Source organism: Cebus imitator, unplaced genomic scaffold (assembly GCF_001604975.1).
Source record: "Cebus imitator isolate Cc_AM_T3 unplaced genomic scaffold, Cebus_imitator-1.0 Scaffold269, whole genome shotgun sequence".
In the NCBI taxonomy this organism is placed as follows: domain Eukaryota; kingdom Metazoa; phylum Chordata; class Mammalia; order Primates; family Cebidae; genus Cebus; species Cebus imitator.
The window spans coordinates 1162480-1180168 of NW_016107584.1; positions in this window are offsets into that span (position 1 = coordinate 1162480).

Below are 17689 nucleotides of genomic sequence, written 5' to 3' on the forward strand. Positions count from 1 at the left end.
TCACAATATTTATTCTTCCTAACCATGAGCATGGAATATTTCTCCATCTGTTTGTGTCCTCTCTTATTTCCTGAAGCAGTGGTTTGTAGTTCTCCTTGAAGAGGTCCTTTACATCCTTTGTTAGTTGTATTCCTAGGTATTTTATTCTCTTTGCAGCAGTTGTGAATGGGATTTCACTCATGATTTGGCTCTTGTTAGTCTGTTATTTGTGTATAGGAATGCTTGTGATTTCTTCACATTGGTTTTGTATCCTGAGACTTTGCTGAAGTTCCTTATCAGTTTAAAGAGCGTTTTGGCTGAGATGATACGGTCTTATAAATATATAATCATGGTGTCCGCAAATAGAGACAATTTGACTTCCTCCTTTTCTAATCGAATACCCTTTTTTTCCTTTTCTTGCCTAATTGCTTTGGCTAGAACTTCCAATACTATATTGAATAGGAGTGGTGAGAGAGGGTATCCTTGTCTAGTGCCAGATTTCAAAGGGAATGCTTCCAGTTTTTGCCCACTCAGTATGATATTGACTGTAGGTTTGTCACAAATAGCTTTTATTATTTTTGTGCTATGTTCCTTCAATACCTAGCTATTGACAGTTTTTAGCATAAAGGGATGTTGAATTTTGTCGAAGGCCTTCTCTGCATCTATTGAGATAATCATGTGGTTTTTGTCTTTGGTTCTGTTTATGTGGTGGGTTACATTTATAGACTTGCATATGTTGAACCAGCCTTGCCTCCCTGGGAAGAGGCCTACTTGATCATGATGGATAAGCTTTTTGATGTGCTGTTGCAATTGGTTTGTCAGTATTTTATTGAAGATGTTTGCATCTATGTTCATCGTGGATATTGACCTGAAGTTTTCTTTTCTTGCCGAGTCTCTGCCCGATTTTGGTATCAGGATGATGTTGGTCTCATAAAATGATTTGGGAAGGATTTCCTCTTTTTGTGTTATTTGGAATAATTTCAGAAGGAATGGTACCAGCTCCTCTTTGTACATCTGGTAGAATTCAGCTGTGAACCCATCTGGACCTGGACTTTTTTTGGTTGGTAAGCTGTTAATTGCTGCCTCAACTTCAGCCCTTGTTATTGGTCTATTCAAGGTTTCAACTTCTTCCTGGTTTAGGCTTGGGAGGGTGCAAGTGTTCAGGAATTTATCCATTTCTTCCATGTTTACTGGTTTATGTGCATAGAGTTGTTTGTAGTAATCTCTGATGGTAGTTTGTATTTCTGTGGAATCAGTGGTGATATCCCCTTTACTGTTTTTTATTGCATCTATTTGATTCTTTTCCCTTTTCTTTTTTATTAATCTGGCTAGCAGTCTATTTTTTTTTATTTTTTCAAAAAACCAGCTCCTGGATTCACTGATTTTTTGAATGGATTTTTGTGTCTCTATATCCTTCAGTTCTGCTCTGATCTTAGTTATTTCTTGTCTTCTGCTAGCTTTTGAGTTTTTTTGATCTTGCTCCTCTATTTCTTTCAATTTTGGTGATAGGGTGTCAATTTAGATCTTTCCTCACTTCTGATGTGGCCATTTATTGCTATAAATTTCCCTCTAGACACTGCTTTACACGTGTTCCAGAGATTCTGGTATGTTGTGTCTTTGTTCTCGTTGGTTTCAAAGAACATCTCTATTTCTGCCTTCATTTCATTATTTATCCAGTCAACATTCAGGAGCCAGTTGTTCAGTTTCCATAAAGTTGTATGGTTCTGAGTGAGTTTCTTAATCCTGAATTCTAATTTGATTGCCCTGTTGTCTGAGAGACTCTTTGTTATGATTTCTGTTCTTTTGCATTTGCTAAGGAGTGATTTACTTCCAATTATGTGGTTGATTTTAGAGTAGGTGTTTGTGGTGCTGAGAAGAATGTGTATTCTGTAGATTTGGGGTGGAGATTTCTGTAGATGTTTATTAGTTCTCTTGGTCCAGATCTGAGTTTAAGTCCTGGATATCCTTGTTAATTTCCTGTCTCATTGATCTGTCTAATATTGACAGTGGGGTGTAAAAGTATCCCACTATTATTGTATGGGAGTCTAAGCTCTTTATAGGTCATTAAGAACTTGCTTTATGTATCTGGGTGCTCCTGTATTGGGTGTGTATATATTTAGGATCATTAGCTCTTCTTGTTACATTGATCCTTTTATGATTATGTAATGCCCTTCTTTGTCTCTTTTGATCTTTGTTGGTTTAAAGTCCATTTTATCAGAGACTAGGATTGCAACTCCTAGTCTTTTTTTTTTTGCTCTCCATTGCCTTGTTAAATCTTCTTCCATCCCTTTAGTTTTAGCCTATATGTGTCCTTGCACATGAGATGGGTTTCCTGAATACAGCACACCGATGGGTCTTGACTTTTTATCCAATTTTCCAGTCTGTCTTTTGATTGGGGCATTTAGCCCATTTACATTTAGGATTAATATTATCATGTGTGAATTGGATCTGGCCATTTTGATGCTTGATGCTAGCTGGATGTTTTGTCCATTAGTTGACACATTTTCTTCACTGTGTCAATGGTGTTTACCATTTGGTACTTTTTAGAGTGGCTGGTGCTGATTTCTCCTTTCCTTGTTTAGTGCTTCTTTCAGGAACTCCTATAAGGCAAGCCTGGTGGTGACAGAATCTCTCAGCAATTGCTTGTCCATAAGGATTTTATTTCTCCTTCATTTTTGAAGCTTAGTTTGGCTGGATATAAAATTCTAGGTTGAAAATGCTTTTCTTTAAGGATGTTGAATATTGGCCCCCACTCTCTTCTGGTTTGTAGGGTTTCTGCTGAGAGATCTGCTGTGAGTTTGATGGGCTACCCTTTGTGGGTAACCTGAACTTTTTCTCTGGCTGCCCTTAGCGTTTTTTCCTTCATTTCAATCCTGGTGAATCTGATGATTATGTGTCTTGGGGTTGCACTTCTTGAGGAATATCTTTGTGGTGTTCTCTGTATTTCCTGGACTTGAATGGTGGCCTGGCTTGCTAGGTTTGGGAAGTTCTCCTGGATAATATCCTGAAGAGTGTTTCCCAGCTTGGATTCAGAATTCTGTCCGTCACTTTCAGGCACACCTATCAAATGTAGATTAGGTCTTTTCACATAATGCCATGTGTCTTGAAAGCTTTGTTCATTTATTTTCACCCTTTTTTCTCTAACCTTGCTTTCTCATTTTATTTCATTGAGTTGATCATTAATCTCTGATATCCTTTCTTCTTCTTGGTCTATTTGGCTATTGATATTTGTGCATGCTTCACAAAGTTTTCATGCTGTGTTTTTTCAGCTCCATCAAGTTTTTTGTATTCTTCTCTAAGCTGTTTATTCCAGTTAGCATTTCATCTACCCTTTTTTCAAGGTCCTTAGTTTCTTTGCATTGGGCTAGCACATGTTCTTTAGCTCTGAGATGTTTGTTATTACCCACCTTCTGAAGCCTGCTTCTGTCAATTCATCAGATTCATTCTCCATCCAGCTTTGTTCCCTAGCTGGTGAGGATTTGTGATCCCTTGGAGGAGGAGAGCCATTCTGGTTTTTGGTGTTTTCATCCTTTTTGCACTGGTTTCTTCCCATCTTTGCGGTTTTATCTACCTGTGGTCTTTGTAGTTGGTAGTGGCTTTTGAATGGGGTCTCTGAGTGGATGTCATTTTTGTTGATGTTGAAGCTATTTCTTTCTGTTTCTTAGTTTTCCTTCTAACAGTCAGGTCCCCCCGCTGTAGGACTGCTGGAGGTCCACTCCAGACCCTGCTTGCCTGGGATCACCCATGGGGGCTGCAGAACAGTAAGGGTTGCTGCTAGTTTCTTCTTCTGTTATCTTCATCCAAGAAGGGTATCCGTCAGATGTTGGCCTGACCTCTCCTTTATGAGGTGTCTCTTTGGGTATATGGGGGTCGGGGAGCTGCTTGAGGAGACAGTCTGTCCCTTACAGGGGCTCAAGTGCTGTGCTGGGAGCTGTTGTTCCATGCAGAGCTGCTGGGCAGGTACGTTTAAGTCTGCTGCAGCAGAACTCATAACCACCTCTTTTCCCAGGTGCTCTGTCCTAGGAAGGTCAGGCTTTATTTATAAGTTCCTGACATGCTGCTGCCTTTTTTCACAGATGCCCTGCCCAGGACAGAGATAGTCTAGACACAGTCTGCCATGGGCTCTGCCCAGCTGCTTTGTAAACTTCCTTGAGGTGTTGTTTATAGAGATAAAGTTAGAACTGCCTTGGTATTGGCAGACTGCCTCAGTAGTGGTGGACGCCCTTCCCCCCACTGAGCTGGACTCTCCAGGGTCCAGCTGTGCTTGCCTTGAAATTCTCAATCCAGAGCATTTAAGATTGCTTGTTTTGTGGGAATGGTACCCACCGAGCTAGATCACCTGACTCCCTGTCTTAGCCTCCTCCCTTTCAGTTGAATGGGTGGCTCTGTCTCCCAGGCATTCCAGGAGCTGGTTGAAATGGCTGCCCAGATTTGTGTGAGTTTCTGTGCACAAACCCACAGCATGGGCTGAAACAGCCACACTGGAAACTTGTGGTGCTTTTCGGCCCAGGAATCTCCTGGCCTGTGGGCAGTGAAAACTCATTTCAAAATGCAGTGATCACTCATTCTCTGTGTTGTTCTTGCTGGTAACTGCACTCCAGAGCTGTTCCTATTTGACCATCTTGGATCCTCCTCCATAATTCTGAATTTGAATCCTATTTCTCTGTTAACTTCAGAGTCACTGGCAGAAAAATCTGAGACCTAATTTTCAGTGTGTCTTTTCCAAAAATTCCCCATCAAAACCATTCTCAACATGAAGTATAGTGTGATTAGGTAGAATCAGTATTTAAACCTTTAAAAAATGCTTAAATATGCTGCCATATAAGTAATTGATGGAGAAGAGACTGGAGCCCTGGACATCTGACCACCAGACTCCAAAACTCATTTTTCTACTGTCTGTAGTTGGCTTCCTAATGCAAAGAAAAAAAAAAAAAAAAAAAGAAAAAAAACAAAGCTTCCAAAAAAAAAAAAAAAAAAAAAAAAAAGAAGCTCAAGAATGGCGCAGGGATAAAAAATGCCATCCTTGCTGAGAGAGCCTAGGAGCTGCCACTGCCTGCAGATCCTTTTTAGTTGCCAAGTGGTCTTGACAGGTAAGCAGACAGGGTGCCTCTAGGGAGCTGCTAATGAACACAGGGCCAGGAGAAGCAAAGCAGGATTAAAGAGGAAGCAAGCTATCATATCAACAGTTGCCTCCTGGATCTGTCTGCTGCTCTGGGGCATTGAGGGTGGCCCTAGGCACATTTTCAGAGCAGGAAGCTTGTCTACTAAAATTCGTTTTCCCTCTTTTTATGTACTCTGGAACTCCATATCTTATCTGTCCCCTAACTATAGTCACCACAGCTTCTTAAGTATCCAGGTTCTCAGTAATGTCAGATTCCTCCCTCCTTCACCAATGCATCCCTGCCACATCCTCTCTGCAATAGAAAGCGGCATAGAAGAATGACCCCAATATCTGCCATTTGCATTTGGGTGTACAGTTCACCACTGTACACCCTTCAGGGAGTATGTGCTGCCTCTCCTTCAGGGAGCATTTGCAATTTCATCTTCCCCTCCTTTCCTCCTCACTGGCATCCTCCAAACCAAGTAATGGAGGCAGCAGCCATTTGGTCATCACCCAATCCTAAGAAATGCATTGTTCCATCAAAATAGACTTTAATCAGAGGATTTGAAGGGAGGACAAAAAGGAGAAGCAATAAATGATTTCACCTCAAATTAGCAAGTCGTTTTTGAGAGCAAGTAAAAATTTACCGTGTCTTTACAAGGCTGTGAAAATTAATTGTAAGAATCCTTCTATACCCTATAAATTAGTTTTCTAGGTAGGAATGATATTTTTAAAAATTAAATAAATAATGCTTTATGCATTCAATTTGTCTTACATGAGACATGAATAAGAATGAAGATAAGACTAGGACAGAAGTCATCTATTTGCAAATCCCTTGATCTTTCTATTTCCCTACTACTTTAACAGATTTTCCTATTACTTTAGCTCAGTCTCTACAGTAACAAAATGAACCTTTCCAGATCTCCTTATGGCTTAATAAAAACTTTCAAATGCATGTTTTCATGTGCTTAAAGGTAATGGGGATCTGACAAAAGTTTCTACTTTGTTTCAACCAGGTTAGGCTATTAGATTAAGCTGCAATAAAGAGAACCCCAAAATCTCAGAGGTATAAACCAAAAAAAGTTTATTTCTCACACACATTCAAGTCCGAAATAAGTCAACAGACAAACTCTTTTCTCTAAACTTCTTGGGGAATGCAAGCTGAGAGAGCTCCATGTTGCAGATGCCTTCACTGTCGCTAAAGCAATAAAGATGCTGAACTGTACCCTGGCTCTTAAAGCTCCCACCTAGATGTGACACAAATCTCTTCCACTCACAGTTTATTGGCCAAGGCAAGTTGCATGGCTATGCCTAAATTCATGAGTGATGGGAAGTACTACCCCACCCTGTGTCTGGATGGAGAAGTGATGGAATATTGTGAATAACAAGAATTATTACCACACACACAAAAGAGAAATTAGCATGAACAAAGATTATCATAAATACTAGATAACACAGCAACTCAAATATAATTCATTTGAAACTCATTTGTAGTCTATGAGTGGACATCAACAAAACTAAGGTAAAACCTTGAGGTGAGCATGGTTCACAAGAATAACAAAATCTGGAATAAAAAACAATTTTCAAATAATCTCCCGAGTTAGTCATAAGGGTAACTGATGGTTAGACATGTGTAAATAGTTCACGTAATCAGCAGATTCCTGGTTAGTATATTAAAACAGTACCATAATTAAAACCAAAAACCAACAATTACTAAGCTGATATTCAAGGCTTCTAAATTATCTCAGAAGTTATTTTAACTGATAATTCAGAAAAGGAAAGTGAATGGAGAAAATTATCATGAAAATTTTGTTGAAGTGTCACTGTATAGAAGTTCATTTTCCCTGCGATATCTAAACTTACTTTGTTTATTGAATTATTTATTTAGAGATAACATCTTGCTCTGTTGCCCAGGCTGAAGTACAGTGGTGCAATCATAGTTCACTTCAGCATCAAACTCTTGGGCTCAAAATATCCTCCCACCTCTGCCTCCTGAGTAGCTGGGACTATAGGTATGTGCCATCGTACCTGGCCACATTAATTTTTTTTTCTCTTTTAGAGATAGAGGCTAAGTTGCCCTGGCTGGCCTTGAAATCCTGATCTAAGTAATTTTCTTGTCTAGGTCTCCCAAAGCTCTTGGGTTATGGGTAGGATCCATCAAGGGGACCTAAATTTATACGTTTAACACTACAATTTACACGAAGATTTCTCACATATCATTGCTGAAAACCTGCACAACAGTCAAGCAAAGCAGGTTATCCTTGTTCTTATCGCCATTTCACAGATAAAGAAGCTAAGGTTCTGAGATTTTACATGGTTTGCCAGAGGTCACTCTTGTGAAAACAGTCAAATTTTGAACCCTCTTCTGTCCCATCACCACCTACTCAAGAGTGGGTTGAAATGTGATAATCAAATCAAGGATGTTACATTCTGAATGCTGGAATTATTGCTTAGTCTTTCAGCCCTCAAGCTGTGTTCCATAAAAGAACAGATATTCTTGGAATTAAGGAGAAAAAGAAAATAGGTTTGGAGCCCTCCTCTGGGTTAAAGAAAATAAAACATAATTATTTACAAGACTTTACAGAGCCTTTATTGTGCTTTTAAACATTGTTTCCGTGAGTGAGGAACCACTAGGCAGAATAATGACCTCCAAAAAATGCCTGTCCTAGTCCCCAAATCTGTGACTATGTTACCTTACATGGCAACCCGGGATTTGAGGATGTAATTAAGTTAAGGATCTTGAGATGAAGAGGTTATTAGGTTAGCCTAGATTATCCAGGTGGGCCTGATGTGATCACAAGAGTCCTTACAAGACACTGGAGACAGAGGTCAGAGTGCCTCCAAGGCTACACGCCAAGGCAGCTGGAAAAGACAAGCCAAGGAATGTGGGTAAGTTCCAGAAGCTGAAAAAGACAAGCAAGTGGATTCTGTTCCAGATCCTCTAGAAGAAAGACCGCCCCACCAGCACCTCGACCCATTTTAGACCAGTGAGACCCATTTTGAACTTCTGACTTCCAGAATTGTCAGAGTACAAATTTGTATTATTTTATGCCACTACATTTGGGCAATTTGTTACAGTAGCATAGGAAACTAACACAGAGGGACAGTAAGTATTTGCTCTTAAACTTATTAGCAACTGAACCTTTTATCTCCTGAAATACCTTCCTCAGAGAACACAGTGTGGGGAACACTGGTGTAATGCAATCCTCTCCAATTTTCCTGAGATGTGGATAATTGTACATTACTGATGTTAAGAATAGAGCATTTCACCAGGGTAGAAAAAACTCATAGAAAAAAGAGAAGAGAATATTATAATTTGATAACTGGAGCTTGGTGAAATAACTTAGTTATCCCTCAATTTTAGTCCCAAAGGTTTTATCTTCTAAACACGGAACGTTCCTTCCTCTCTCAGATGCCTGGAGTAAAAAGGGGGCCCTCCCTCCCCTGGTCTTTCTCTTCAGTACACTGTTCTACTAAGCTGCAGGCAAAAACGATTTGAAGCAGGTGACAGCAGAGCTTCTCTTTTTAATGCCCTTTGCCCCAGGCACAAGACTGGGATCTTTTCCAGACACTAGAAATGTTTTGAACAAACCTTCACCTCTTCTCCCCTTGGCAAAGCCAAACCACACTTTCAGTTGGTTCTCAGAAATGCTGACAACCATCAGAGACCCGACAGACTGCTTCTGAAAAGGGTCTCCCACGTGGCACTTTTTACCCATGTCTTATTTGGAGCTGCTGCTCAGCAGAGCGGAGAAGAGGGAGGGCAGGTCTCTTCAACCTTCACTCCTGCTCCTGCCTAGCAGAGATGAGAGGGGCAAAGAAAATCTGTCCTGTTAATCCAATAGGCTTAATGTTGGTTGCTTTAAACCAGCAGAACCACAAAATTGCAAACCTTCTCACAGTGCAGCATTTCAGGATCATGAAGAAATATAAATCATCACAAAAACAGTAGAAAACTGTGCCCCCAGCCTTCACATATTTCTACAAATCATTTTTACCTCTTACCCAGGAGAACCACTCATGATACATTAGGTTTGCAGAAAAGAGAAAAAATTCCTGGTGAGCACAGCTCTGGTTATGTCACTATCATTGAGGGGGGCAGCGTGATTGAGCTGTTTTGCCCGGGCAGTAGCTTCAGTCCACTGAAGGCAATTGCAATACTCCAGTAAATACAAAATGAAGGCCTGCACAATAACCTAGAATGATTGTTAATGTGAGTTCCAAAGACATTAAATATGCTTTATTCCAGCCTGTCAGAGGGCCATTGTTTATTCGATTTTCACAGCCTGCCCTACTTCTGATCAACATTTGTTCATTGGGATTATGGCCAATATCCTATGGGCTGGAAAACAAGTGACTATGAAACAAGCAAGCTGCTGGCAGGCTGCTACATTTTTCTTTATCTGGTTGGAGGGCCCAAGTGATGTGCAGATGTCTTCCAAATGAGGTCTGCTTCTTTACACAGAAGGAAAGCTATGGCCATAGGCTATTATTTAATATTTTCAGCTGTCAGAAAAATTTCGATGACTGAAAGCATTCACCTTGCTTCTGGGAAGATAATGGGTTGATTTTTAAGAAATCCTAGTATACACATCACTTATCATCATTATTGTTTCAATCATTCATCCATCAAACACTTGAGAGTCTTTTTACAAGAATATGGAGATGACTAACTCCTTATCCTCAAGGATCTCATGGTGTTTTGCATGAGTTGAAATACATGTAAATATATGGAATAGAATTAGAGTTTAAAGAGCAAAGTAATTATTTCATCTAGGGGTCAAGTGAATGCATCATATTGCAAGAAGCACTTGAGTTGAGTCTTTAGAAAACAAGAATTCAGAGGTAGTGGCTTTCCAGACCTGGCAGAGGTATGGAGCAGAAAAGCAGCAATGCCCACTTGGGGAAGGCCAAAGGATTCTGAACAGCTGCATTCTGGGACAAGGCAGGAAGGGTCAGAAAGTAGGTTGAAGAGACAGGCAGAAGTCATATTAGGGAGAGCCTTGTGTGACATGAAGGAGCTTCAGCTTTATGCCACATCAAAGAGAATTCACAAGTTTACTCATACTCAGCACCACTTGAAATAAATCGCATGAGCTGAAATTGAAATAACCTGTGTTCTCTCTGTTTACCCAGCTTTTTCACTTCTCATATCAGTTGGGTCCAGGTATTTCAACTCCAAGTATTTCAAACAAAAAGAAAATATTTTTCGAACAAAGAGAACTGAATGAGGGCATTGTTTACAGAAGTGATAGAAAAGTTAAGAAACCAAATAGGGATAGTGATGCAATCCGGAAATTAGCAACAGCAGAAAACCACTATGTTGTGTTATGGAAACTCAGAAGCCAAGGATGTCTGGCTAGAGATAGGATTATGGCGGGAATTTTTCCTCTCGGTGATAGAAGATAGTGCAGTATGCTTCCTGGTAAGAGCTGAAATCATAAGTGAGATGGACCTGCTTCAAAGATGCTACCAGATAGGGTGAGGGAGGAAGAAATAGATAGGCTTTTTTGTTTTTCTCTGTTTATTTCTCCCTAGTACTTCCCATTGGTCAAGCACATCCAAGGAGTTTATAAGCAAAGGAATATGGGAAATGTATTTATTTGTGACACAAACCAGAGCTGGAGAAGTACAGAGTTTGAGAGAAAACATCAGCTGACCTACACAGTCCACCCCATTTTTGGTGTACAACATACAGTTTATATATTTATTTGTTTACATATTTATTTATTGCATGTCCATATTTAACTCCCTAATTATAACAGCCTTTTTTCCCCATTTTACAAACTGTTATCCAAAGAATCCACAAAATAGCTATTCCGGATTAAATGAAGCTGTTCTTATCCTATTCTCAAATGGGAAGATGTAAAGGACCACCAATCATCATGTCCATATCAAAGTTGAATATCTTCACATCATATGCAGTACTCCCCTTCAGGGCATCACTAGTCCTGTGACCTATTCTCTTTCCTCTTTGCAGAGTCATCCTGATAAATAATTTGAAGGCCCTTTAGAGTACAATTTGGAGGATGATTTATAGTATATACTTGTGGCAGTTTTTTAGAATCCTTCTTCAAGGAAACATAGTCTCCTACTTAGGCTTGGCTCTGTGAATTGACTAATGTCTGGGAAGAAGAGAGGCTGTGACTTCCTGTGGTACTTACTCAAGATGATTTTCTCTTCACTAGATCAAATAATGCTCTGTTGGGCTATCCTTCTATTTAATTCCTAGGGAAACTATAATCAATTAGCTACCACCATAGATTTCTGTAGGTAAAAACATCTGAATTGCCACTCAACCCTCCCTGCTCATTACAGTAATTATGGTCATTTTGTCTCTGCCAGTAAAGTGCTACTGCTACCTGATCCCTGACATTCCAAGATCTCATCTTCCCATTAAAATGATTTATTTCAAAGTCATCAAATCTTGGTGTCATCCACAGCCTGTAGAGAAAATTCACCACAAATGTTGAGGCTCCCCCCGTTAATGCATTTATCAATGGTTTAGTACAAGAAGAGTCCTCTGGGTTCTTTTGCAAGAATAGTCCGGAAGAGAGAAAGTAGGCTGAATATAATAAATGCATTCCAACATTATCATCTCCTTATGCTTTTGAATCCTCCATCAGCATTATTACAGGAAAGTTTGGGGATCTTATCCTCACTTCACATAGGCAATTATTAACTCTCTGTTTCAGCTAACCAACCAATCAAAGTTTTAGTACAGTTTTCAGCTACTTGAACTAATACATTTAATCCAGATTTCCAAATCAATATACCGATACTGATAAATACTGACAAATCCTACATTATATTCTGTGCTCCTTATTCTTCCTTACTTAGATTATATCTCCACACATTTTCAAGAGAATTTCCAATAAAAATTAGCAAATATCTCCAATTCTTTTTATGTATACATTACTTATTCTTGGACCAGGCCTTATAATTCTCCACTTGAGGCGTGTTGGCATTTGATTGTAGTTTTGGGTTTGGAAGCAATAAAAGATGCTTCTTGTGATTATTGAGAAGAAATAGACATCTCCTTTTATGGCAACTTCTTCAGATGAAAAAGTTAAAGGCTTCTTAAGTAAAGAAAGATGAGCCTCACTGAACATGGTTGCATTTGCTGGTTACAGAAACTTGGGATATATTATGTTCAGAGTTTTCAAATGCAACTGCATCTGCTCAAATATCCCCCATCTCAACTCTCAGGGCTTCACTACTTACAATTAATGGCTTAGCACTAACATACTAAATTGGTGAGTCTGTGTTTTCAGTATGCATAATAACTCTGTATACTACACATAATTCTGACTCTCAACCATAATTTCCCTCTTGGTAAAAATATTCTAAGAGTGTCAAAGCAGCTCTTGGATTCTCTGGCTGTGCTTTGATCTAAGAGTTTAAAGGTCTAGACTTATCATTTTCTTACTATAAGTAGTTCAGCATAGTCAGAGACAGCCATTCCATTTTTGTAGTGAAATGAAACACTACTTGCTTTCCCAAAAGACTTGCTTTCAGCTAGTACATTATCCCAAACAAACTAGGTAATAATTTAAGTTATTGTGATGTTATTTGATGAGGCACTTTAATTGTAATATTTCATTTTTCACCTGAAAGAAATTCTTCACTGTGTTCAAGGTAAAAGAAGCAAACAATCTAAGCTCAGAATTCCTTCTTAAGATCTATTTCCTGGGACTAATCCTAATATAATATAATTGTATTAGTCAAGGTCTAGTCAGGAAAATATAGATCAATCTTAGTATTTTGAATAAAGAAAATTCAATACAGGCAATGGGTTACACAAATTTTTGTAGAGCTGAAAAACTAAACAGGAGATCGTGAAGCAAGCCACAGAGCAGCAACAACAGGAAAGACAATATCATTCCACAGCGCTAGAGAAAGAAGAATGTGACTTTACAGAAGCCCCAAAGCCAAGGACATGTAATGAGGGCAAGGACCACAAGAGGAGTTGCCTGTGGGAGCTATAACCACTGAATGTCAGGTTATCTGCCAAGAGCTGCAGTTAAGGAGAAGATGCAACTGCTGCCAGAGATGCTGCCTAAGTCAACATGAGAGAAGGAGCGATAAACTTTAAACTCATCTCTCTTACTCTTCAGTCTTATCTTCCTGTTGGCTGACCCCACCTAGCAGCTAGCAGTTCCTTGCAACAGAGTAGAAAAACAAATTTCTAGCAATTGATTTGAGAACAAATAAGCAAATGGCTGGCATCCTTCTACAAAGAGAAGATTAACAAGGAAGGTTTGCTGTTCTTTGATTTGGAGCTTTGCCCAGGCCAAGTCAGAAGTAGCTAGAATCCATTGCACCCACTTCCTATAGAGTTGCTTTCTGTATCATGCACATGTTTCTAGTTTATTCCAAGGTAGAAAATTTGACGTTATACAAAAAGTTTCATAATCTAAAGGAATTTAGACAAGAAAGTTTGGGTTTGGATTAATGTCTGTAAAAGTTAACTAATTATAATGGCATTAAATACAGACTAATAATTCTTCCAGTGCCACCACTATTAAAATAATTGATGTTGACTTCACTCAGATTTAAATAAATATGGTAAAGAGAGCATAAAGCACATTGAAATACATAAGCTAATGTGACAGATTAATCCTCATACTAAAATTATGCAATTTGAGTTTAGATTTTAGTGATTCACCTGTCTGGGACTCAGTCTACCACTGTCTAAAACAGGTTAAAATCATGTATAAGTCTTTTCTATGTATTTATTCAACAAACGTTTTCCCCAGTCATCTTGCTAATTGACTTTAAGCACAAAGGATATAGTGGCTTAGCACTGTATATACACTATGTGTTTCATGAAGCTAAGTAGTATTGTTATTAATCAAACAGGCAACTAAATATTAAATTGTAACTGTTCTAAATGTTATGAAGGAAAAACACATTTTTTCATGAGGGGGATTTGGTCTAGTTGGCAGCATCAAAGAAAGAGTCCATAAAGAGGTGATCCTTGATATGTAGGAGTTTAATAGAAAAAAGAAACGAGAGTGTTCAAGCATGTACAAAAACCTTGTCTCTGGGCCCAGGCGTGGTGGCTCACACCTGTAATCTTGGCACTTTGGGAGGCCAAGACGGGTGAGGTCATGAGCTGGAGACCAACCTGGTCAACATGGCAAAACCCAGTCTCTACTAAAAATATAAAAATTAGCCAGGCATCGTGGCACATGCCTTTAATCCCAGCTACTTGAGAGGCTGAGGCAGGAGAATCACTTGAACCCAGGAGGTGGAGGTTGCAGTGAGCTGAGATCATGCCACTGCACTCCAAGCTGGGTGACAGAGTGAGACTCCACCTCAAAGAAAAAAAAAAGTATCCCTGGAGGAATATCACTTGCATATGAGGCTGAAAGAAGGACAACGTTCCTGGAGTGAATTAAAGAGGATAGATGTATGATGCACTCTGACACTGAAGGGGCAGTGAAGGCTGCAGTACAAATGACCACAGAGCATGGAAAGTAACACTGTTTTTATTCTTAGAGCAGTAGGAAGCCATCAAAAAATTTTAACCTGGAAAGTAACTTATTCGGATTTGCATCATGAAAAGATTACACTAGCTATGTTGCAAAAAAATAATGCACTGAAAGGCAAGTATTTTACTGTGGTAGATTAGGTAAAAGTTGATAGAGATGATGAGTAGTGAATATATTTGAGTAATTCTTTTAAAAAGTAAAATATGACAGGGCTTAGTGCTGAATGGGATTGGGGCATTAGGTTAGGGGGATTTGTCAAAGATGACTACTAGCTGCTAGCTTGCATATGTGTATGGTTGTTAGAGCATTCACTGATGGCATTTCTGCTGGCATTCACTTCATAAAGACAAATGGGAAGAGGTAGGATACAGAGTAAGTGTAAATGTATTCCTGGACATATGTAGTGGGGTAACTTTTAGCTAATTATCAGAAAATGCCAACTAAGTGGATGGATATTCAGGTGTGAAACAAAAAAATAGCCTGGGCTAGAAAAAGATCTTTGTGATTCATTAGCTTAGAGATTGTAATTGAAGGTGTAGGCAACAGTTAGATTGCCAAAAAGTAGTGTATACAGTAGAGAGAGAAGATGGTCAAAAATAGAACGGTGATTAACTCCATCAGCCACTTTAGGTCCAAGAGGTTGTGACTAAAATGGAAATAGGAAAAGAATAAACAGATAAGAGGGAAAATTCCAAGAAATAATGTGTCACAGAGTCAAAAATTTAAAAAAAGTCTTTGAGATAGAGCTGTTAAGCAATCAAGAAGAAAAGAATGAAAATATTCCTTTAATATAGTGAAATGGCCATTATTGGTGACATAAATGAGAGCAATTTTAATGGAGTCATAAGATCAAATGCCAAATTGAGGTGAACTCAGAAATAATCTAAAGAACTTTGGCTGTGGAGGGGAGGAAAAGAGAATGTGATATATGAAGGCTAAGGAGGATTCTTTTTGCTGATCCAGAACAGTATAAAAGACAAGCATGCTTAAAAATTGATGGAAAGTGTCTTACTCCGTTTATGCTGCTATTAAAAGAATGTCTGAGACTGGGTAAGTTATAAAAACCAGAAATTTATTTGTCACAGTTTTGAAGGCTGGGAAGCCCAAGATCAAGATGCTGGCATCTAGTGAGGGTCTTCTTGCTGTGTCCTCACATAGCAGAAGGTGCAAGGGCAAGAAAGAGCTGAACCACTTTTCCAAGCCCATTTTAATAGCAGCATTAATCTATTCATGAGGTCGTCCTCTCTCTCTCTACCGTATATACTCTGTGGAAATCTAACTCTTGCCTAGACCTTCCATTACCATCTCTAAACTAATGAATCCCAAAGATCTTTTTCTAGCCTATACTACTTACTTGTTTCATACCTAAATATCCATCCATTTACCTGATACTTTCTCATAAGTAATTAAAAGTTACCCAAACATCTCTCAAAAGACCTGCCCACCAACACCATTGTATTGAGGATTAAATTTCTAAGACATGAATTTGGGGGACAACATTTCAATCATAGCAAGAAGAACCCAATTAAGAGGTAAATGTTTGCTGTACAAGAGCAAGAAGAAACAGGCAATTGTGTAAATTTCTGGAGCATATCACAGGAGGTAGAACCCAAAATTTTATATAGAAGACACATCTTCATTGTACGATTGTAGGTGCAAATTTATGTTTGTTTGCTATTGGAAAGTTACTTTGTTGTTATTGGGGGACATAATAGAGTTGTCTTGTGAAGGCTTTTAATATCTCTACAAAGTCAAAACCCTCTTCCTATAGAGAGAGCAGAAAACAGTATAGGGAATGAAAATAGTTGGAAAACAAGGAAAAGCAAGAAGCAGGACATTTCCAACTAGGTTTTCAGTGATTTTATTATTTTGCTTCCTATTTGATGTATCCTGATTTCAAATTAGAAAGTGCTTCCTTGAACTAGCATCAGAATCATCTTTTGGAAAGATTATTTTGTGTCTCATGAAGGCATTTCACTTCTCCAACATACACACATGTAAACACAATACACACTTACACACACCATTGAACTCTTGTAATCAACCACATAAAGAGAACCAAAGACAACAACCACATGATTATCTCAATAGATGCAGAGAAGGCCTTCAACAAAATTCAACAGCCTTTATGCTAAAAACTCTCAATAAACTAAGTATTGATGGAAAGTATCTTAAAATAATAGAAGTTATTTATGACAAACCCACAGCCAATATGATATTGAATGGGCAAAAACTGGAAGCATTCCCTTTGAAATCTGCCACTAGACAAGGATGCCCTCTCTCATCACTCCTATTTAATATAGTATTGGAAGTTCTAGCCAGAGCAATCAGGCAAGAAAATGAAATAAAGCGTATTCAATTAGGAAAGGAGGAAGTCAAATTGTCTCTATTTGCAGACGACATGATTATATATTTAGAAGACCCCATCATCTCAGCCCAAAATCTCCTTAAACTGATAAGCAACTTCAGCAAAGTCTCAGGATACAAAATCAATGTGCAGAAATCACAAGCATTCCTATACACCAATAACAGACTTAAAGAGAGCCAAATCAAGAGTGAACTCCCATTCATAACTGCTACAAAGAGAATAAAATACCTAAGAATACAACACACAAAGGATGTAAAGGACCTCTTCAAGGAGAACTACAAACCACTGCTCAAGGAATTAAAAGAGGACACAAACGGATGGATAAACATTCCATGCTCATGGTTAGGAAAAATCAATATTGTGAAAATGGCCATACTATGGAAAGTAATTTATTGATTCAATGCTATCCCCATCAAGCTATCTATGACCCTCTTCACAGAACTGGAAAAAATCACCTTAAACTTCACATGGACCCAAAAGAGAGCCCACATAGCCAAGACAATTCTAAGAAAAATAACAAAGATGGAGGCATCATGCAGCCTGACTTCAACCTATACTACCAGGCTACAGTAATCAAAACAGCATGGTACTGGTACGAAAACAGAGATATAGACCAATGGAACAGAACACAGGTGTTGGAGGCAATGCCACACATCTACAACCATCCGATCTTTGACAAACCTGACAAAAACAAGCAATGGGGAAAGCATTCCCTGTTTAATAAATGGTGTTGGGAAAACTGGC